The sequence below is a fragment of the Etheostoma cragini genome, chromosome 13 (genome assembly GCF_013103735.1).
Source record: "Etheostoma cragini isolate CJK2018 chromosome 13, CSU_Ecrag_1.0, whole genome shotgun sequence".
In the NCBI taxonomy this organism is placed as follows: Eukaryota; Metazoa; Chordata; class Actinopteri; order Perciformes; family Percidae; genus Etheostoma; species Etheostoma cragini.
In genome coordinates, this window is record NC_048419.1 from 8,934,955 (window position 1) to 8,957,886 (window position 22,932).

Below are 22,932 nucleotides of genomic sequence, written 5' to 3' on the forward strand. Positions count from 1 at the left end.
GTAGATTGCGTAAGCAGCTTATGACGAACCATAATTACGTTTGCTGTTAGGCAGGGATCCCTTTTGACCGTAGTAATTATCGCTGGAGCAAAGCACGGATTAAATATAAGATCACCATATTCCGCTGATAGCTGTACTGCCATCTAGTGCCATCTATTGGGCTCAAACAATAAAGAAAATGCTTCACAAAGCTTCATTTGGACATCACTGATGTTTGTGTCTCATGTGAAACCAAAAGTCTACGGCCACTTGTTTTAAAGGAACCAACTTTATTTAGGATCTAAGTCCACCTAAGACATATTTGACTGTTGTGTTTTTCTGGGTCAAAATATAAAAAAAATGTGTTGATCAACTTTTTCGACACTTGATCTTTTTGTCCCTTTTTTGACGTTTTAATTACTTTTCCTAATGTTTTTGAAGCTTTTGCTGACGTTTTTGTCCATTTGTTCCACGTTGTTTTATCAGTTTTGTTTTCAAACACTATAACATTTTATCAAATTCAATTAATTTTTTTTTCTAAATATCAATTCATATCAAGAGTTACCTTGAGACACTTTACAGATAGAGTAGGTATAGACCACACGCCATAATTTACAAAGACCCAACAGTTCTACAGTGGGGAGAACAAGCACCCGACACACCGCCGACACCGCAGGCCCCCCCACCCACAAAGCATATATAGGCCTGCAACCCCCATCACAGGCACACCCCAACTGCAAGAGACGGAATCCAAAACAAAATCCAGAAAATCACATTGTATGACCTTCAAACAACTAACTTGCACTCCACTGCATGACATGCAGTAAGTATTTGATCACCTACCAACAAGGAAGCATTGCAACTCTCATAGACCTGTTAGTTTATCTTTAAGAAGCCCTCTTGTTCTCTACTCATTGCCTGAACACCCAAAATCAATGATTAATGATCAGGTCACTACTTGTTGTATGGAACCATCCGTGTTATATATTTTGACAAATTGGATTGAAAGAATCTTTGGAAACAGGGTCAAATTTCACCCGAGGATAAAACAAGGGTTGGAGCCTATCCCATCTCTTTTTTCTAAGTATTTTTGTTAGCTGAATTTAACTGGGTCTTTCTCGCATGGTCAACTGTGTATTTAAACTGCAACTATACGTTAAATAGAACAGTCAAAGGATTGAAACTGCCACTGCCGCCACGCCATCATGCTGTCATTTCCCAACTTTAAATAGAATGGTCATAGATTATGTTGTGGGAGTAAACAACAATCAACCTAGTGAATTGTTAAGGTATGAGATAATATTGTTCAATGGCATATGGTTCAACAGGGATGCAGGGAGAAATCAATCATAGAAATGGACAAGATAGAACGTGTATGCTAGATAGCAAGGGATTTAATTATTTTAATCACAATCCAATGGAGGTAACCTTTATCTACTGTAGTCGTTGCAAAGAAAACAGCAGAGTACTTTCATGTGAGGTATTTGGGTCATCGTTTGGAAAGGGCTTTCCCCAAATAAGACACCTTGCTGACAAGACGGCATAGGTCACAGACCTTAACATCAGACAGCAGACAACTTTCAAATTGGCTGCACTTGAGCTCTACCACTTGGAGAGAGGCCAACAATGGGTGAACTGTCAAAAACTCTCCTGCCTTCAGTATACTATTCTCGGTTGCACTTCATGCTAAATTGGTTCATGCTTTTTGTTTGTTGTGATTATACTTCATGTTGAGATTCAAATGAAATTGTCCATACTCTCTTTGGAGCTTAACTGCATCAGTGTGGCAAGATAATGTTGATTAATGGACCATTTCAGCATTTTTCATGTTCTTTTTTGCATCTACAGTATGTACACTCCTGGGACTGGTCAGTTCTTTTGAAGAAGACGTGGACATCACTCATAAATAAGAAATCGTTAATGAATTGTTCATGCATTAAGTCATGCATGGTGTTATCGAAAGAATCCTACTTTCAACAATGTTTGTGACCCACTGACTTTTCCTTCAGTGCCATAGTAACCTAGACCATCTGCATTAGGACAACATCCTTAGACTTCTTCATTGATACATGTTGTTCTCACCAACAAATTAACATTTTAATATGTATTTACTTGCTTTCTACGTTTCCTTAGTGCATTCTCAGAAACAGTAGGGAGGAATTTCTATTTTAACATTTTAACTTGTAGACACACTGCATTTACTGTATGTCAGATCCTTACATTCAAGTCTGCAAAAATATTTCGATACCTGATAAAAAAAAACACTGTGCCCGGGTTTTCATGAAATGTGGGTGTCCTCCTTAAAACTTTATTTGTTGGTTTATATTTCAGATTCTATTGCCTACTGACACAGCATGGAGCCTGAAAAGGTGTCCAAACACATTTACTCAAATGTGTTAGCACTCTACCAAATACAATTGGTAGCATTCGCAGGTGGGTTTAAAACCTCACAGTAAAGGTTCTTGTTTTGTCTCGTTAAAAGTAGCAGGGACCGGTGTCAAATGGTCTCCAACAGTCCAACACTGTTGTCAACAGCAAAATGGACCATAGTGCACACTGGGGATTGGACATGATTGCTGTAAAGTAGCACAAAAATGGCAAAACATAATAGAATACAGACAATGTTTTGCAAACCTGATTTTCATGCTTTTTCTTAAAGAGCATGCTCATCACAAGAATGTGAGATTCAACTGTGAGCTCTTGATTAATGCCAAACTCCCCAGAATGACAATCACATTCTTCTCCCCCAACAAACAGGTACTGTGAATTTTTTTTTTGTTATGCAAGATGCAGCACAACACAACAATATTTCAGGTGCCAGAAGAAGCAGATTTATTTTCTCAGCAGCATTGGACTAATAATGAAATAATACATGTCTACAGTGTATGCGCCATGCTGCTATTCGGACTGTGTACTAAAAATACATTGAATCAGATACATTTATGAGTCAGCTCCCCCTTCATGGGCCTACATGTAGAGTTTTAACTCAGACTCTCTATATAGCAAATAGATAAAAATACTCAGTGGGGCTGGTATGGTCTTTGGCACTCATGGCCCTTGCAGACATAAAAAGTAGTCCCAGAAAGTGCAATGCATTACTTTGTGATGTATTGTGTTTGTGAGATAAGAGGATTAAATAGCAGTGTTCAAAATATTGCACAGAGCCAACAACAGCCTAACATTAACTGAATGTAGTCCATAATTGGGTGGCAGTAGCTCAGTCCATAGGGAGTTGGGTTGGGAACCGGAGGGTCACTGGTTCAAGTCCCCGTATGGACCCAAAAAGTTGGGAGTGTGGATTGGTGGCTGGAGAGATGCCAGTTCACCTCCTGGGCACTGTCAGGTGCCCTTGAGCAAGGCACCGTACCCCCCCGACCGCTCAGGGCGCTGGTTCAGCTGGCAGCCCACTCACTCTGACATCTCTCCATGTATAGTGCATGTATAGGTCCTGAGCGTGTGTGTATTTCAGGCCTGTGTGTGAGTACTAACAAAAAGTGTGTACACAGAGTGTAGTGCAGTAATTTCCCCATTGGGGACTAACAAACAAATTATCTATTATCTATAATCATCATCCCGCTACACTGGCCAAAATGTCAGCACCTGTGAAAATTGCCATTTACCATTAATATATGCCAAGTTCCAAATTTGCATATCTTTAGTATTCTCTGGAAAGCAGTTTGGAAAATGTGTCTAAGAAAAAGAGAAGGTTATGACATGGCGAGCTCTCGCCCTGCAGAGTCCCTGGGACAGAATGGGTGACAAAGGATTCATATTAAAGACAGATTATTGTTTTCTTAACACACAATGCCTAGCCATCAATCCAATGGACCACACTGGATGAATAGCATTACTCATACTGTCATTTCCTACTGCCGCTGCAGGGTCATAGGAGACAGCCGCATGGGAATCCACTTCTATCAGAGTGCTCCATCAAATTCGAGACGTGAATCAGAAATAGTGGAGAAATACTCCCCACCAGACAGTGTGACAGACATTTTAAGTACAGAAAATGTTACTGAGCCACTGTTGACCATGAAGCTTTATTCACAGCTTCATTTTTTTAGATAAGTAAGTAAAGCTTGATTTTTTTTTTAAACACAGATACAAGTGCTTCACACGGACACACACAATAATGAATTAATATATGAGTAAATACAAACTTAAAAAGTAAATTACAATGTCCAGCAAATGGCCGCGATGGCTATCTATCAAGTTGAACAACAATTGCATTTTTCAGCTAAACATATATTCAGAAACAGTAGTTCATACACAAGTCAATTCTACTTTTACATACCATGAGATAGTTTGACCTACAGAGAGGGGTAGAAGTTAGAAAATGATTTCCTTTACCTCAAGGCCACAAATGCTGGTAGCAGTGTTTGTTAATCTCCTCCAATAAAGTCCGAGCCAACACTTCTTACATTTGTTCTAAATCAGTTAACAAAGTACATGAAACTGATAAACTTGATTTTGGGGTGAACTGGCCCTCGAACCCTTGTGTTGTCTTCCTGTCAAAATTGAAAATCAACACTTTTGTTGATGCTTTCTTATCGATGTTTTTAACTTTTTCTTACATTTTTTCCCCTTTTTTTCAACACTTTTTCAATGTTCAACACTACATAACACTAAAGAATTGCCTAGTTTTACAGTTATTTTGGGAATTCTTGTTAAAAAAAACCTTATTTATAAGAAAGTATACCTATTGTTTTAGTTAGAAAAGCAGAAATTAGAAATTACTTCGACTAAAATTAAAGGAATCCCAGTCTTTGATTAATGGATAATCACAGACTGGGATATGTCAACATATACTCAATACTATTTGGAAACCACTGCAATTATTTTTCAAATGCTATTAAAATTGAACAAGACGCCCCAAATTTATTACAGAGCGTTGTGAAATCAATCATGTTATTTTGGGTAATTAAAAAGAACATTGATATCTGAAAACGGGTCAATTTGACCCAAGGACAACATGAGGGTTAAGGGATTATTTATTGTATTTGAACCATTTATCTGTCTAGAACATTGCTCACATTAGAAATCCACCTTAGCAATCTTTATCTATTAGAAAGGTATTGATATTGTCAGCATATACAATGAAGAACGCTTCTTTTGACGTGGAATGGAAATTATTGACGCATTTGAGGAATAAAAGAGGACCTAGTATGTAGCCTTGTGAAAAACACTGTATTGTTACACTGTATGTAGCTATTACGCCAATTAAGTCTCATAAGCACCATGAGCTTGAAGCTTATTTAATAATATATTATGATCTACAGTGTCAAAAGCCTTTGACAAATCATTTAATACTCAAAATGGCAAATTATCTCTTGTCTAGAGCTGTCAGCTAATTTGGTACATTGATGTTACAACACGATTGACTATATACATGAAAAACATGCTTTAAAGTAAGAAACATTGCATTTTTAATAATAAAACAAACAGTTTGAAGTTAACACATTTCTACTTCTGTGGTGCCTGCCATCTGTTTCTTTTAAGTGTCATAAACACACTTTTGCTTTATGCATCCATCATACGTTCACAACTGGCCACTTTCCTTTGAGTCTTTGCAGCAGCATATTGTATGACACTGTAATTTATTTAAAAACACTGAAGCACTATACATACAGCCGCCATGAGTTGCATTTTTGCATAGATCACAGCTGACCTTGTTAATTTTTTTTTCCGTCCTGAAAAAAGAAACTACTACCGGCTACATATGGTGGAAACACTTTAAGTGCAAATGCTCTGCGATCACTATAGGCATTCGATACAACAAATTATTACCATAAATTATTCATAATTATTCACTCAGTATTCATCTATTCAAGGTCATGGGCACTGGCTGGTATAGACACCAAATGGATGCTACTGTCTTGTCACAATTAATGACAAATAACGGATAACTCCAAAACCTTGTCAAGGACTCTTCATCATTACAATAGAGGTCTAAGCACAGACAGCTGTAAGTGCACAGTGGCAGTTTAATAATGGCCAGCACATGCCATCATTACACCATTAGTGTCATTTTGAAAAAAAAGCAAACAACAACAACAAAAAACAAATGCTTTAAGAGTGATCTCAGTTAGAAACAAACATGTAACACATTCTTAAAGTAGGCAAATGGCATAAAAGCTTGGGGTCTTACACTAACAAGGGCTTTCTATCACTGTGTCTCCAGCCTTAAATGCAATTAACGCCAATTCATGATCTGGCGACTCAGAACGAGGAATGCCATCCATTTATGTGGGACAGGGCTTCTGCGGGTAATTACTTTTTTTTTAAATGTAAAGTGCTTAAAAAGTCTTTAATTTGACTTGGTGAAACCTGCAGAAACCCTGTGTGACTGAATGAAAAACCTGTTGTTAAACCGGCCGATGTAGAACCGCTTTAAGTGAGCAGAAACAGGAAGTGTTACACTGCCAGAATCAGGATGAGCGTAACACCTGAAGCCCAGGCATGAGAATCTGAACAATCACTGAGAGGCAGCATTTACACACATTCATAAAATCAAAAAAAAAATAGATTCTTTGCAATAACAGCATGTTAACAGTGAGCCAAAAGTTGCCCAGCACTGGTGGGCAAAATGCAGAAATCTGATATCATTTGAGTGCCAAATTCATTAAATATTCAACATGGACGTGAACAAAACAGATTAAACAGCCAGATGTCATGTGCCACTAGATGGACTAATTGCATTAAGAGTGATGTACTAATATATTTTCAATTTGTTCTTTCATGATATAGGGATTGGATGGATACTGTAATCTCAACCTCATATTATGTTAAAAAAAAAACATGGTATCCGTTATGTCATAACTTAGGGCACTTGCTCCTTAACTGTTAACCTTCCATTTTCAAAAAGTTCCTATATCAGAAATTTGGGTTTCTTTCAACCAAATTGTCACACATAAAATAACGTGGATGGTTCCAAAAAACATTTTTACAGTTAAAATAATTGATCAGTACCTTTCTTCAGTTCCTTACTTCCATTAAATGAGGGTGTTTTATTAAATTTTATAGCATTTGAATTTTTTTACATTTAATAATAAAAGTGACAACAACAAAAAAGTGACTAAAATATTGTAGGAAAGCAAAAAAAGTGTAAAAAAAGTTTAGATTTTTACCCAGGATACCAAAAAGTTGCAGGGTCGGTAGGAAGACAATACAAGAGTTAAACATGCTCACAACCAGAAACATAGTCAGTAGAAATCAGTAAAAATGAATCATGGCTGAATTCAGAAAAAAAAATTTACACTGTATGGCTAGAGTAGTTCTGACAGGACCAATGCAGGAATTAAGGTGAGGAAGTTAAAGAGTACCAAAATACTTTACAGTAATGTATTGAGGCAGGTTGGGGGCAGGGATGTGTCAAATAAATGATATCCTGGGTGTTTGTGTGAAACGTCCCCCGCCCCCACCTGCCTCCTTACATTTCACAACGGTTGCCAGCAGTGGTGGAACAGTGACTGTTGATAAAAGTCAAATTTAGAGTCAAGAAGCTGAAAACTTATACACAAGATTACACTTCTTTAGTGTTCAGATCCTTTACTTCAGTAACAGTCCTGCACTGAAAATGTTACTTAAGTAAAAGTATGTAAGTATCACAGGAAACTGTACCTACAGTATTACAAGTAAAAGTACTCAATGCAGACAAATCCTCCCATGTTAGAAAGTGTAAACAAACCAAAAAGTTGTGTTTTTACTTGTCTAATCATGTCAGCTGGACTTGTAGGTTATACATACGTTATATTGTTGTCTAGTTTCATTTATAATAAAACATCAAATTTATGTACAACATTTGTTTTGTGTGCAGGAATCTTAATGTGTAAAGTAACTGAAGCTGTCAGATGAATGTAGTGGAGTAAAAAGTAAAAAATATTTCTCTCTAAAATGTAATTGAGTACAAGTAGAAAGTGGAATGAAAAGAAAAGATTCAAGTAAAGTACAAGTACCTTATCATTTGCACTCAATGGATTTGTAATTTGTAATTAATTTGTACGATTTAAGTAAATGTACTTAGTTGTGTTTTTATGTCACATTTCCAGTAATTCACTTTCAATTCAAATTTATTTATAGTATCAAATCATATAACAATATAACAGTTATCAACAAGTATCTTGAGACACTTTATAGATAGAGTAGGTCTGGTCCACACTCTATAATTTATCCCATCAATTCTAGTACATACTACTTTTTTTTTAGTTTAATCTGATTTATTGCTTTTATATTTGTGTTGTTCACTGTAATCTTCTTATTGTTGTTTTTTAGGAAGACAATTTTAAGATCTGTCCAGGGACGATGGATGAAAAATGAAACATTCTGGTACATTAACAGCAATGTTAATTAATGTACACTGTCCCTGTCAAATATATTAATAAAATAAGTTAAATACTGGAGTAAATATACTTATTTATATTCCACCACTGGCCTCAGTTCTAAGCACATGTTTCCGGTGTGTTGAAAGGATGATGCTCCATGTTTCCTCCATGGTTCGGACCAGTCCCTCTGCTTGGAGCGGTCCACTAACAGCTCCAGATTAAAAACAGGGTGAAGCAGGGTTTAGTTTTATTCTGCATGTAAAGTATAGTGAAAAGTCTTCTGCAGGATCTGGAACTTGTCTTAACCCCGCCTCCTTTTAAATGATTCTAAAAGCATTCATGTTTTTCCTCTGTGAGTTACTAACATTTCAGTCTACTTGAAATTGCACTTGCCATTTTCTTCGTTTTTTGAATTTTCATTTCCCCATCTTGTATCATGACTTATTCATTCCTTTTTTAATGCCTTAAAGCACTTTGAATGAAATGGACTGCATAAATGTTCTGCGTCTTTACTTCCAAGCAGCTTCATTGAAGGTGTTAGTACACAACACAGGGGGTGGTGTCCCTCAATTTTTTCAAATGGATTTACAGTCCTTGCTACAAATAGTATCTCCTACGGCTGTTAATTAGATGCCACTGAATGCAATGTTATTACTGCATTAATATTTATATTTGGGATGGAATTGTATTGTTTACGTTCGCATTCCTTTGTCAGCAAGTCTTGTAATTCTCCCGAGACCTGTTTGGCTCCAGTATTTATACATTTATTTACAACACTTCTTCTTGATTAAAGATCTTATTACTACATGTTGCTCTAACGTTTGCAGGGGTGGTAGAGTACTTTTCATTTAATTTTATTTATCAGTTACTTCTATTTTTTTGAGTTGTCAAAATTAACCCGATAATTTCGAGTTAACGCAAAATCCTTTCAGCCGGATGTCGTCCTCTTTCTTTGTGTTGGCGTTCTAACCTCTGGTGGATTACTGAGGACTATGCATCCTCAGATCTCAGCATGGTAAATCCAGACAGCTTTTTATTGTACACATGTTCCTCCAAAACAAGTTCCTTGTGCAGAGGTGCTGTTGCTCCGTCCGGCACTTAGCGCAGCCCAAAACGATTGTGATGGGTTTAAAAAATGCCATTACTGTAAACCAGAGCATGTTCTGCTCCCACCCCGGAACACTGTGTGGACTCGCCAGACCTTCCGGCGCCGTGGAGATAGGTCTGGCAATGCGAGACCAAATATGGACAATGATGCTATTAGTTGCAATTAAATATTTTTTTAACATCATCTAACAGCCAAAATCAATGTGATGTGTTGCACGGTTTACAACTTTTAGATTTTTATTTTGACAATTAAAATGAATATAAAATACATGCATGTGCAGCATTTAGTAACATGTATGCCTATTATTACCAAGTAATGGCTGCTCTTTATGTCACCACCCTGCATGACTCTAGGTGTTCATGGAATTATGTAAAAACCATAATAGTAATATGTTCCATGAGTAGGAAATAGGAAATAATATGTTACATGTGTCTTGTTTTTCTGTGTAGCTGCTTTCTACTTGACTGAAACGCTGTAGGGCATAGAAAACACTCTCTCTGGAGTTGTAATCAGACTGTTAGCCATGCTGCTTGAATGTAAATAGATTGGAAATGCTGAGTTTATTCAGTTTTGTAGTGGTAAATACACTGGTGGAGCTGGTAATGGACATGTAAACAATTCCACTTCAAATAATGCAATGTTGCCGTCGTAGGCTAAGCCACTGTTTAATTGCCATTATCCAGTGTTGCAGTGCGCCTTCTTTTCACATTAAACATCCAACCTTTTCAAAACAACTAGTATTTAATTTTTTCAAAGAGTAACCTTAACCACATTAAAAAAATAAAATAAATATTGTTTTACAGCTGAATCAATGTTCTAGGGGTATTTAGTAGTGTTGGTGGATTCAGGTCAAAATATGTATTTGAACACATGGCTATACATATGTTATAGTGAACTGGTCTCTACAGGTTGAACACAGCTTCTGCCATTTAATGTAACTTTTTGGATTGTCTCGCTTCCTCCACATCTCTGCAGAGGAAGGTCTGGCTACTCCACAAAGCATTATGGGATGGGAGAAAAACGTGCTCTAGTTTATTGGGATTTCTCTAAACCAATAATAAAAACAGAGAATTTATACAGAATATCTGTTTTTATTATTCAGGTTTTTATTAACTTGGTAATCAATTGACAGGGGAGGGTCATTGATTATTGTGCATTGTCTGCAATGTAGGGTGGATTGTATGTTGTATGTGTGTGTAAAGTCTCTGTGTTTAATGATGATTACAGCAGCATAATGTAGTACTGATGCCCAAGACAAATTTCCCTCAGGGGACAATAAAGTTATCTTGATCTTGATCAATCACAACTCGACGGAGCAAAATGCATCTGCAAAATAGCCTCGGGACGGAAGTTGTTATGGTGGTACATGTAACAGGTTGTTTTAGTTGCGCGAGAGAAAACTCAGATTGGACAGAAAGTTAAGTTTGGATTTACCCAGCAGAGATCTGAGGACCAAGTAACCATAGTCCATAGTGTCCCTCACACTTCACACAAACACACATATTATGGAATAAATCTCTCACCACCACCAGTGCTAACACTGTTCTTACATTGAAAATGAACTGTTGTTATATTGTAGTTTTCTAGTCTTAATGGCTACTTGAAGCACTTTTACATAGTACAGGATCCATTCATCATTCACACACTGGGGCTGAGGTGTCGCCTGCTCCTCAAATTAAACACTCACACACACATTTAAACTCCAATAGAACAGCATCAGGGGCAATCCAGGGTTCAGTGTCTTGCCCAAGGACACAACTACCAGGGATCAAACCACAGGGATGTCTACCCTGAGCCACAACCGCCCATTAATTCCTGCTTCTCAATGCCAACAACATTATTCTATCTGTGTTAAATTGCTAAGTGACAGAGGCATCAATTTGTGTTCATTTGAATACTTTTAGACACCAAAAAGAGATTGATTGATTTGTTAATTAAGAGTGCTCTACAAATAAATAATATATTAAAAGATAAAAGTCACAGGGGTATGTGTTATTATTATTAGAAAACACATTTTAAACAGATTTGGTCATCTATAAATTGATGACACCATGTTAGTTTTAGATAGATATGTTCCCCTGATCCATACTTTATGTCACTCTAATCTTTACAGATGTGGTGTACCAACATTGGTTGATTACTCTGGAAGGGAAACAATAGCATGGTACAGATGGGAATAGAAATAAAAAAGTGAATGGTAATTTGTTATGTATCAATCTGTGATATCAGACGTTAAATCAAATAGGGCAACGCTAAAGCAGCAGCACTCACCCGTGTTATCAAAATCTAGATAATACAATCAGCATCATTTTGGCTCAAACTGGCATTCTTTGTGGAAAACAACACAAGACCACGCCCACTACATGCATCTGACAGCTTTAGTTACTAGTTGCTTTACACATTCAGATTTCTGCACACAAAACACATGTAGTTCATAAAATCTGATTTTTTATTATAAATGAAACTAGCCAACAATATTATGGCCTCAGGGCCAGTTCTAGCTCTTTGGTTGCCCTAGGCAAGATTTCCACTGTTCATCACACCCCCAACTGGCATCGTCAGACTCCGCCTACCAAGAGCCTGGGTCTGTCTGAGGTTTCTTCCTAAAAGGGAGTTTTTCCTCGCCACTGTCAGACTAAATGCTTTCTCTTGGGGGAATTACTGTAATTGTTGGGTCTTTGTAAATTATAGAGTGTGGTCCAGATCTACTCTATCTATAAAGTGTCTCTTTGGCTATGATATGATAATAAATAAAATGTAATTGAATTCTCTCAATGTTTTCTGACATGTTTCTTTGGGATCATGAATCATGATGCGTTCCTTATTCTGTAATGCAACGCATCCGAACACACACTGGTTCAATTTCACCTAAACATGCCTATGAGCTGATACACAAACAGACAATAACACACAACGTGACAATGCCCTCAAAAAATCACTTCAATGAATCAACACCCCCCCAGCACATCAAATATTGGAAAACAATGTAATGCCTAACACAACCCAGCGCAGCACAATCAAAGTGAGGCTTTGTTTTCCATTACCGGCCAATCCAGTAACATCAAACAATAGTGCACTGTTGCAATATTAAGCAGCCACTTTCCTTTAGGTCTTCTCGAGTCATGTGGTACAGGGCAGCTGGCCTGCCAAGGTGAGAATAAAACACACACTCTCCAACCATAAGCACACATTATGGTGTTTGTATCTTGTCTGGCTGGGTATGATATCTTGCTTTGTGGAGGAATCAACGGCGCCTCTGCAAAACAACCTCGGGAAGGAAGTTGCTTTGGTGGAGCGTGTGTGCGTTCAAAAGTACTTTTAGTGCAAGAGAAAACTCAGATTGGACAGATAGCCTGGCTAGCTGTCTGGATTTACCCTGCAGAGATCTGAGGAGAATTTCCGTTAATTCAAAATTAAATAAATGAATAAATACATAAAGACTTGAATAGATAAATAAGTATGCATTTGAAATACTTCATGACATACTTTTATTTCATGAATCCACATCTATTTATTTCCTTGGACTTTTATTTCCTATTGCCAGATTTATTGATTTCCCTCTATTAATATCCAGTTCTTATATGAAAATCAAGGGGGCGTGGATAGCTCTTACATTCAGAACCGAGCCATGGGCAAATAAAGGCTGGTGAAGTGAGAGAGCACCACGACCGGCAGTTTCCGGTGCCAGTCACCTATTCTGGGGTAACTGGGGTCAATACTGGGGCTCAGTTTAATGTGAATCAGAGAAGTCGTTTGCCGCTAGTTCACTTAACAACGCCTCAGCTGATGTTGTGTCAACGATGCCGTGTCATTTCTCCGACGCTCCATTGTTCCGACATTGTTCAGTCTGATCATAGTTCTGCCCCTGCCCACGGATGCTGCCCCTGCCCGCGGCCACTGTTATGGGAGGTGATGCACAAAAGCCTACATGGGTGGAACAATGGGATGTCAGAGCAGAGGGTTTATTTTTTGGAAACAAACTGGAACGTCAACCGCAGTGTCTACAGAGCACCGCGAGCTGCCGGTCGTGGTGCTCTGTCAGGCCACTGCTAGTTGGTGGTCTAGGCCTAGTTACCACGGATTAGGTGACTGTGTGCTGGGCAGAGCCTTGTGAGCTGCCGGTCTTGGTGCACCCTCACTCATGGATGTATTAACAGAAGCTCTCACTTTGTCAACTATTTTACCCACGGCTCTATTCTGAATCTGAGAGATATCCATGCCCTCTGATTTTAGTATAAGGACTAGAAATAAATAGATAGGGAAATCATTAAGGCATTTGGAATTAAAAAGATGTAGATTCATGAAATAAAAGTTACATGAAATAATTAAAATTAAAACCTTGTAAAATATTTCTTTAACTAATTGATTAATTTTTATATGAATATTTACATTTATTTTAATAATGTATTTATTGCCTCAGTTATTTATTACATGATGTATTTTATTGCATTCAATATTAGTTAACTATAGTCATCATTAATTCACCGGAGTTTAAAATTCCAACAACGGACATCGTCCAAAATGAAGGACGTACAGAGGAATATCTCGAAGCAACGGGGCAATTGGAGCTGGTTCATGACAAGATGGGGTCTCGCCATGTTTTGCGTTTGAATTAGGCTTTGGAGACTTGTAATTCCAATAAGTATATTTATGCTAGTTTGCATTGAGTTTTACTGTATTCAAAGTGGTAAGTACTCAGACTGCCTGTCTGGAAGGTTACTGCAGGCATGAAGGGCGTGTTAGTCACCTAGTGACCTTAAAGGGACAGTGCCCTCTAACGGTTGTATCGTTTTTTACAGGAGCAAAGAAGTAAGTCACATGATGTTAGCCCATGGAGGTAATGCGTATCGACCGACATATCAAACGGCCAGAGACTGTGTTGTTTCAAGTTACTGTTAGCTGTAATTTCAGCAATTCTAAGCAGAAGGCAGAGGACACATATCTCGGAGATTTCTCGGAGCCTGGCGTGGCATTGCCTCTCTTCCTGGGGGCTGCTCCCTCTCTCTCACTCACAAAACTGTACAACTGTCTTTTAAAGCAAGTATATTTGACATTTTTGTAATAGTATATTTTACCTACATATATGGTATATACACTACCGGTAAAAAGTTTGGGGTCACTTACAAATTTCCATAACACCTTTATACACCTTACTGGATATATTTCTTTTTTCACATTGTTTTTAAGAGCAGGCATTTGTTTTTCTTATGCAAATATTTTCAAAGGTCAAATATTACACAATATCAGCTGATCTGAGTGGGGGGCTGATCTTTATTGCAATGTCTACATTGCCTATTATCAGCAACCATCTAATGTTCCAAAGGCTCATTCTGTTTACTAATCTGATATCCTTTAAAAAAATCTACTGAGAAATCATTAGAGAAACTTTTTGCAATTATGTAAGCACATAATGTAATCCCAAAACTGCTGCCCTGGTTAAAAAAACAATGCTAGTTTTTGTGCTTGGCCAATTGATGTGAAGTGAGGTAAATGATAAAAACTGTCAGCCGTTCCAATTCCCAAAGAGAGTCTCTGAGCCCTGGGTTTTAGAGCATCCTTGTCTGCTGAAAGGATTTCCTAAACAGAACACCTGACTGCAACCTGCCTATAGTTTGTTAGACTGTATAAAAGACCAGTAAAGCTTTCAGTTATCTTTACAGTATTGCATGCTGAATTTGGCCTTAACCTGTTATTCAGAGTGGAAATAATGTCTTCTGCATGTGCTGACTGAGGTGTCATTGCACTCTGGACAACCACAAGTTAACCCTTTAAAGCAGTCTGGACTCTTGAGTCATGACACATTTAAACAGCTAAAAAGTTGAACGGCATAAGGAATTCCTAATAATCCTCACAACAGTTCCTGATGCGTGTTATCATGTGAACAAAGTTTAAATGACACGTCCCCCACTGTTATTTCCCTCAAGCCGTTTCACTGACATGGGACAGTGTTCACTAGTGTCGTCCAAGTGAAGCTTCATGAACCATTTATTCTTCCTTTGAGCCCAGTAGATGGCACTCCCTGTTCAACAAAGGGTTGGAAGCACACTGAATTGCTATACCTTGAGCCATTTTTTTTAAAACAAGAGCAATATTTGATGAGCATCAAATCATCATGTGGGTTGGAAGTAGCTCAGTCTGTAGGGATTTGGCTTGGTTTGCCTGTTCAAGTGTCCACATGGAACAATGTACTGAGTGTGGACGGGTGGCCAAAGTGGTGCCAGTTCACATCTTGGGCACTGACATCTCTCCATCAAAATGTTAACGATAACAATTATCATTTTCACATAGAATATCATGACTATTCTGGGGAATTACCACGTGTGACTAATCCTTCCCAGGTTCATCCGAGAATCCTGAAGTTGGCGCAGAAAATCATGATAAATGTGGTCACTATAACCGTGAGGTTAAATTTTCCCACAGTTACATTTCTTGTATTGAAACATTGAAACATAAAATTTCCCCCACAAGGTCACACGAGAATCGAGGGGATCACATCTCACAGGAAAACCCATGTAGTGATGCCCTAATGAAGCCTCATGAAGCTTTGTAAACCATTTTCTGTGCCGTAGATCGTGCTTTTTGTTCAGGAAAATGGCTCAAGGACTAGCTGTTCAGTGTGCTTTCAACCCTTTGTTGAACAGAGAGCGCCATCTAGTGGCCTTAGAAAATAAAGAAAATGCTTCATGAAGTTCAAAAGGCTTTGTTTGGCCACCACTAGCTTCAAGTAGTACGTTTGTGTTAGAACAGAGGCAGACCGAACCAATTAGTGTCCAGTGGCAGCTACAGTTGGGTTAATGTGTGTGTGACGGACGGTAGACGGTTCATCCAATCACCTCCCAGGTGTTTTTTTTAAATGGCCTGCCCTTTTCCAAACAGTTTCCAATGACGGCTTCTCACATGGTTCTGTGTAACACACAACCTATGGATTTCAGTGTCGAAACGTGACATATTTTACAAGAAAAGAGAGCTTGTAAAATATGTTGGATGCAGCTTTTCCTTAACTTTAATTTATTCTCAGATCAGAAAATATGTGGGCTTTCCGCTGGGATCTTAAGAACTCGCCTTGGGCCTGGGCTATTTGCAAAGAGCATTTTTCACTGATGTCTGATGAATCTTAATGAATAATGATTATATGATTCAATGAATTAAGAAAATAATAAGCAGGTAATAAAAAAGAATTTAAAACAAAATGTTTACTATCCATCAGACTTGGGACACAGGATGTCTACTGCTAAATAGCATGTTAGATGTGCATTCTAACTGTGTTATGAAGGTTGTAGACTTAACAAAGTTCTTAAACTGTAGACTTAAAAAAATTCACATATTTACACAAAGTCTAAGGTTTGAGCTGCACTATGAGAGGATCCACCTGCATCCTCTCTCTTTATGCATCCAGTAGTAAACATAGATTCTGCAGTCGTAAATTGTGAAGTGTTAATCAGCCCAAGACCGGCGCTACAATTAAACCCACTGTCACATAAACACTTCCTTCTCAAGTAGTCCATGAGAGTATTTGATTATGCATCTCTATTTACAAATAAGATACCTGCAAGTGAGGGTTATTGCTGTGTGTGCATGTTCACCGAAGGACAGAGCACTGGCACAGAGCAGCGAGAGGGAAGCATGTCCAGTTTGTGTTGTGTGTGACAGATTAGTTGTGGAGAAGCAGCGCATCAAAAGGAATTGACAGCTCATAAAACTCACCAGGGCGCTTCCGGATGCACGATCTGGCCCTTGAACCTCATGTCCGTGCAAGACGAACCAAAGGCCTTGCTGGATCAGGAGATCAATTTAGCTGCACATAATTTCGAAAAATGTTTCATCTCTCATGGTTCTATCATTGCAGTAGGATGTTGTTAGTCGTGCCAGCATTCCTAGCCAAGCCTCCCCGGAGTAGTGGAGAGTATCTGGCAAGTTTCATAAAAGTAACCCGGGATCATTCTGTTATCTCTTTGGATTTCTGCTGATTTAAGCTGTTCTGCACCCACTTCACCATGTGTGCCAGAGGAGATTATATCTTGTAGAAAGTCGACTACCTTTTCCCCTGGATGTTACGCCACACATTTTGCTCAAAAAGGTCATTGAAACACTTCAGCTGTCCTCAGCACACTTGGGTTTTACCAATTTGGAATGTGATGGAACTCTCCTTGAAGACTGAATGACTGCAGTATAAAAGTTGAGTTTAGTGACATTCCTTGCAGGTAAATCTCTTTTATTTCAATCACATACAGTATATGTCGCCAGTAACTGGTGATGGCACATGAAGCCTCATGATGCTTTATGAACCATTTTCTTTTTGGAGTGGCAGTAGCTCTGTCTGTAGGTTGGGAACCAGAGGGTCGCTGGCTCAAGTCTCTGTACGGACCAAAGTACGGAGTGTGGACCGGTAACTGGAGAGATGCCAGTTCACCTCCTGGGTCTGGCCAAGGTGCTCTAAAGCAAGGCACTGAACCCCCATCAACTGCAGCCCGCCCCCAATAAAGAGTATACATTGTACATTAAACGCACAATGCATTGCCTTTTACTTTAAACCAAGACTTCCATCCAGTGGGCTCAGAAAATAAAGAGAATAGTTCACAAAGCTTTATAAGGCTAAATTTGGCCATCACTACCAATAACCATTCTCACATGGTATAACATTAGCGTATCCTTCATCATGTTGATATTATAAAAAAAAATCTTTGTTAGAAACTGCAAGATCACCTTACAGTAGCATTACTGCTTCTATTTTTAGCATTTTTTAAACCAATGCAGGACCTCTCCTCGCCCATCAGCTCTACAAGATGTATCCTGAATCATCTATTTGACAAATATGTGTTGTGCTTTTTGTGTTTGACGTTGCACGGTGTTGCCAAGTCTCCTGTCACTGACTCCAAAAGAAGAAGGAAAGGTGAAGATGGCTATCAGCAATGATCTACGGCTACGATCTTGACTAAGTGGACGAGACAGATCATATCTGCGTCCATCTCTACATCACTGCCACTATTCGGCTGGGCGTCCTGCTGGCTTGTGTGCAGGGGTCGGACAGTGAGCTGGGTGGCCTGTGTCGGTTTCCAGCGGTGGTGTCCTTTCACGTAGACTTAGCTTGATCCTGGCGTTCTAGTGCCATTCAACCAATTGACTTTTTTTCTGTGTGCTGATCTGACAACCACGTCATGCTTTATGTTGAATCATTTACAAGTTGAAGCAAAACTAGATAGCATGTCACTGGGATTATACTTCATCTGAGTTGTGTGACAAGTACAAGTTTGATTGATTATTGCCAACAATAACTAAAATCCCTGAATATGGCAGTGTACTGTTGGTGTTATGCTCTAACCACTGAGCCGTACAGGAGCACAAGGACTACAGGAAAGAAAATGAATCCTGAGTTTTAAAATATTCTGTTTTAAGAACTGCAGCCCTGGAGCTGTGCAGTCTTAGCTAGTGACCTTATTTAGGATCCCAGCATTCTGAGGGTACATGCTCGTAGCCAGCCTTGTGGGTGGGTTCTTTTTTTCAATAAGTGGACCTTTTTTGAGTTATTCCACTCATTTTGAATTTAATTATGCAGTTCAAACACTTCATTTTGGTGACTTTTTATGCACTAAATTGTGATGGATTAGCTTGTCTGCTGGGATCTTAACGAGCACGCTTTTTAATGCACTGAAAATATTTACTACAATGTTGTGTACCAAGATGCTGGTGCACGTACACATGCACGCAAACACACACACACACACACGCACACACATCCTGTATGTCTCAAATATTTAGCTATAAGTGCATAGAGTTAGTATACATTAGACATTAGATTTTTACATGCTGGTGCCACACTCACAAAAGTGGTGCTTTTACCAAGATTGGAGCTTCGGTTTGATTTAGATTATCTCTTCTTTGAGGGGATTCAAATTATTAATTAAAACTAAATAGACACTTGTCTTTTGACACTTGGGTGTGGAATATGTATGAACAGATCCTGGGTAGCCTCCCTACTTAAAATATGTTCCCAAGTGTATGACAAAATGCAGTTTTTTAATCATACTCTCCAAATGTTTTTTTCTTTCTTCGCAGCATCATTATTTTCAGCCTTTTTATTAAGACAGGATGGTTCACATTCTCATTATGCTTTTTGTAAAGTAACAACAAGAGGTGTGGGACAACAGTAAGTCAACCTAGTTTACGGATGACATGTAACCTCTGCTGATATCAAAACGGAGTTGTGGTTTAAAGTGAGTCCCAGGTAATTTAATTTGTTGAGCTGTTCTGAAGTGTCTTATAATGGATGGTGAGTTGTGCATAATAAATAAGGTTGGGTACTGTTCACATTTTTACCGAGTACCTGAAATTAATTCATTCATTACTCAACTGTAACCTTAGTGTTACTTTCCCTCCATAATAACAAAAAAGAAATTTCATTCTAAATAACTATGTTCCCTATTTACATAGAACATTTTACACTAAAAATAAATAAACTTAAAATAAACCCCTCCCTGTCCCCTCCCGAACCCGTCCCTTAAAAATAATTTCCATGACTGTTTTTAATTGCTCTTTAATGTTTCATGTAAAGCACTTTAAATTGCCATGTTGCTGAAATTTACCATAGAAATAAAGTTGCCTTCCAACCTCAGCCTGTCAGACAGTCACCAGGGCAGAGAAACCACCGTTGTGCCTGGTTGTCCGTGACTGTGGTGAGTGTGTATACTTTTTAAAATCTGTAACCACACTTGTTATTTATGTCATGTCACGTGTTTTTTCTTTGTACTACATATTACAGATCTGCCTTTACACTTTGGGACTGTCTGCTTTGCATTTGTGCATCTTGGTAAATGCCACTCAGTAACTGATATCTCATGATGTGCAGACAATTTTGAAAAGGTGTAAGTGTTGTATTAACAACACCCTGATTTTATCACTCTCACATACAAATTCTGCTGCACCTTTCAGCTATGGCAATAGATGATTGACTTGTGGGGCGGGTGTAGCACTGAGATAAACCGCCACGTCTTCTTTTCACTCCTCTTGTCAAATGATGAGAACAAGGAAAAGAACCTGTCACTGAGAACACGCACGTGTCGGCAAATGAGTCTACTGCTTCCTTTGTGAAATGGGGTGATTTGTAACATCACAGAAAATGTAGCATTTTGATAGAGACCTCTTGGAGATATTTGATTTGTGTCGGAACAAATACCTGCCAGTCAGAGGCAACAACTCTGAGGGATATCGCAGGTGGGTAGGAATGTGAAACAGCTGGGCCTGTATTCTGCAGTACCTGGAGGTTTGAGTGCTATGTCAGTCTGTGGCTGATGATGTGTTCTGAAGAAAAAGAAAGCGTGTCCTTTTCTGCACCACGACACAGCCGTTTGAAATGCAGATGACGATGGCATTTTGAAAAACGACGGTCTGCTGGGAGTGCCGGGCATCCGAGCAGCTCCATCCATGTCTTATTCTGAGAAACTTGGAAAAAAACCTTTTGCATAATGCATTTATAAAAATATTATTGAATATTCTTCTCATGAGAACTACATTTCTCCCTTTTTTGCATTACTTCTGTGTCAACCAGTTTCTGGCATTTTCTTGTGTCATGTGTGTTGCTCTGGAGTGTTGTGTATGTACACCCAACGCAATTTTTTAAATATTTTCCCTTTCATATTTTGGAGGTCATTGCCACTTTCAGAAGCGCAGCCTGCAGTGCTGATCCTGCCGCGATTCTCACTGTTCTCATCCTGAGAGATCTGGATGAAAACCAATGCGGCACATGTGCGTTTGATCCAATTTCACAGAGCAGACAAAAGCCTTTGTTTTTATTTGGGCTGATCACTTGTACAGTGGCTGTTTCTCTATGTTGCATTTAGTCTAAATATGGGTTCAGGTTATTCTCTGGTTTGTCGGTATAGTGATGGAACGCTGTTAATAATTCAGCAGCGTTCAGTATCTATCCTCAAGAGGCATCCATCCAGGCAGGGAATAGCTTAACGTCTGTCTTGTCCAGTCTGTGTGAGGAAATGTATTATATCCATAGACAGGCATCTCGGATTAAAGAGAATACTGGATCTGTTGCATTTATTATACACAGCCCCGTAAAACACGTAGTTACATTTTTTCTTCATAACAACACTAAACTCCAGCTGAGCAAAATGACAGACAACTCCACTCCTTTCATCAATTTAGAAACAAAGAGTGGCAGTCTCGGTTGATGCTTTTAAAAAGACACACTTGTTTCAACTCGCTTGAGTCTCAAGTAGGGATGAGCGAGTACAGCATTATCTGTATCTGTATCTGTATCTGTTTACCACATGAATTATCTGTATCCGGATCCGTACTCGGACTGGGCGGGGCCTAACCGGAAGTGGGCAGATTTAACCCTGAAGTGGGTCGGGTTGTCTTGAAATGGGGGGGGGGGGGGGGGGGGGGGGTTATGGTAACCATAAAGTTACCATAAAGTACCATAACTAGGCATTAAAAAAGACATTCCTCGGGGGGGGGGGGGCACACAACACACACAACAGGGAGCTGTTGCAGAATATAATCTGCCACACACATGAAACTGCATTCTGATTCGCCCTGGAGGCCTTTGCAACGTCAAACCTTGCAAGGAAAAAGAGGGCAAGAGAGGCATCATGATTCACCATTGCTGATTACCCAAACAGGAGTAAATGTAGCTCCAAAAAGTAAAAGAAGTACTAAGTGAATGAAGGTAAATATATAAAGTAATAGCCACGGTTGCATGGCTGAAAAGCCCTATGAGTGGTACACTATTTTCCCTACTTAACTCTCACAGACCAGTGACCCCAACAATGACTCCATCAATTTTAAAGGTCCCATGGCATGAAAATTTGACTTTATGAGTTTATTTACATTATTATGTGTTGCCACAGCCTGCCTTTGGTCCCCCAGTAGCTAGAAATGGTGAAAGGTGTGAACCGAGCCCTGGGTATCCTGCTTTGCCTTTGGGAAAATGAAAGCTCAGATGGGCCTTATGTAAATGTAAATGTGCTGTATTTATATAGCGCTTTTCTAGTCTTAACGACTACTCAAAGCGCTTTTACATCATACAGGATACATTCACCAATCACATACATTCATACACTGTGGCCGAGGCTGCCGTACAAGGTGCCACCTGCTCATCAGATAAACACTCACACACATTCACACTCCGATGCGCAGCACCGGGGGCAACTCAGGGTTCAGTGTCTTGCCCAAGGACACTTCGACATGGGACTGCAGGGCCAAGGGATCGAACCACCAACCTTCCAATTGGCAGGCAACCGCTCTACCACTGAGCCACAGCCGCCCCAACCCCTTATGAGGTCATAAGAGGCAAGATTCCAGTTTACATCCCCTTTCTCTGCTTTGCCCGCCCAGGGAATTTGGCCTGCCCGTGAGAGAGAGACATCATGGCTTTCAAACGAGCAAAGTGGCGGTTGGTCAAGGCCACAACCCCAGCCTTACCTCGCCCCCCGTTTCTCCTTATCAAAAGCTCATTGTGAGACTGGCTCTAGTGGCTGTTATTCTGCACCAAGGCTAAAATTTGGGAAAGAAACT

At 39.1% G+C, this 22,932-nt stretch overlaps 1 protein-coding gene and 1 long non-coding RNA gene across 3 annotated transcripts in view; one reads left to right on the forward strand and one right to left on the reverse strand.

The window, feature by feature from the left end:
- Positions 1 to 22,932, reverse strand: part of opcml (opioid binding protein/cell adhesion molecule-like) — a 358,727-nt gene that overhangs the window by 108,603 nt on the left and 227,192 nt on the right. The window lies entirely within an intron of this gene.
- Positions 14,085 to 20,062, forward strand: LOC117955325. Its single transcript, XR_004659013.1, has 3 exons — positions 14,085 to 14,095; positions 14,916 to 14,917; positions 20,002 to 20,062. It is a non-coding gene; the product is annotated as an uncharacterized LOC117955325 (long non-coding RNA).